Source organism: Vanellus vanellus (assembly GCF_965231255.1).
Source record: "Vanellus vanellus genome assembly, contig: HAP1_SCAFFOLD_160, whole genome shotgun sequence".
NCBI classification, from domain to species: Eukaryota; Metazoa; Chordata; class Aves; order Charadriiformes; family Charadriidae; genus Vanellus; species Vanellus vanellus.
The window spans coordinates 199,979-201,463 of NW_028128363.1; the positions used below are offsets into that span (position 1 = coordinate 199,979).

A 1,485-nucleotide genomic window follows, 5' to 3' on the forward strand; every position below is an offset into this window, starting at 1 on the left:
AAATTATTAAATAGGCTTGGGGCAGTACAGGGGACTTGAAAAGCAGCAGGTGTCCTTGGTTGCTTCAATTACAATGACATATTATATTTCGTTTTCTTAGTTTATGTCAATTTTCCTGCAACAGAGAGAGCTGCCCTGTTATTACAGAGATGCTCCTCAGGAAGGCAGTTCTGATGCTGTGATGACACATTTACCGAAGGCCTCACTATTATCCAGCACAGTAGGGACAGCCTGTGAGGAGACATGGGCAGCTTACTGCTGCTGAAGGTGAACCCATTGAATCCCTTTCTTCAATGCTTCTTTGAGCTCCTGGTTCCTCATGCTGTAGATGAGGGGGTTCACTGCTGGGGGCACCACCGAGTACAGCACTGCCACCACCAGGTCCAGGGATGATGAGGAGATGGAGGGGGGCTTCATGTAGGCAAACATGCCAGTGCTGATAAAGAGGGAGACAACCATCAGATGAGGGAGGCACGTGGAAAAGGCTTTGTGCCGTCCCTGCTCAGAGGGGATCCTCAGCACAGCCCTCAATATGTGCACGTAGGACATCACAATAAAAACAAAACATGCAAAGAAGAGACAGGCACTAACCACAATCAGCCCAACTTCCCTGAGGTACGAGTCTGAGCAAGAGAGCCTGAGGATGTGGGGGACTTCACAGAAGAACTGGTGCAGGGCATTGCCCTGGCAGAGGGGCAGTGAAAATGTATTGGCCGTGTGCAGGAGAGAATTGAGGAACCCACTGGCCCAGGCAGCTGCTGCCATGTGGACACAAACTCTGCTGCCCAGGAGGATCCCATAGTGCAGGGGATGCAGATGGCAACATAGCGGTCATAGGCCATGACGGTGAGGAGAGAATACTCAGCTGAAATAAAAATGAGAAAGAAAAAGAGCTGGACAGCACATCCTGCATAGGAGATGGCCCTGGTGTTCCAGAGGGTATTGGCCATGGCTTTGGGGAGAGTGGTGGAGATGCAGCCCAGGTCCAGAACAGAGAGGTTGAGGAGGAAGAAGTACATGGGGGTGTGGAGGCGGTGGTCGCAGGTGATGGCGGTGATGATGAGGCCGTTTCCCAGGAGGGCAGCCAGGTAGATGCCCAAGAAGAGCCCGAAGGTCAAGAGCTGCAGCTCCCGTGTGTCTGTGAATGCCAGGAGGAGGAAGTGGGTGATGGAGCTGCTGTTGGACATTTCCTGCCTCTGGGTATCTCTTATTCTTAACTGTGACTATCTGTTAAGGAGGAAAAGACAGTACTGAGTCAGAGCAGACTTCTCCCGGCAAAATGGATTGCATATGTCTTTGCAGCCCCACATTCAGACCCTCTTTTCAGGAGCACCTCTCTGCAGCTCCCTCACTTGAGCTCCGGCTTTTGCTGGCTGAGGCTGCCACTGGGAGCAGGGCAATGGGCTCCCGAGGAGTCCTCCTTGCTGTGCAGCAAGAGGGAACTAGGACAGCAGGGCTGTCTCCAATTAAATGTAATCGTGTTAT

General features: G+C 52.1%; 1 pseudogene across 1 annotated transcript; it reads right to left on the reverse strand.

The window, feature by feature from the left end:
* Positions 1–252: 252 nt before the first annotated feature.
* LOC309684534 (olfactory receptor 14A16-like) lies at positions 253–1,187 on the reverse strand (annotated as a pseudogene). Its single transcript has one exon. The product of its transcript is annotated as an olfactory receptor 14A16-like (transcript).
* Between the last annotated feature and the right edge of the window lie 298 nt (positions 1,188–1,485).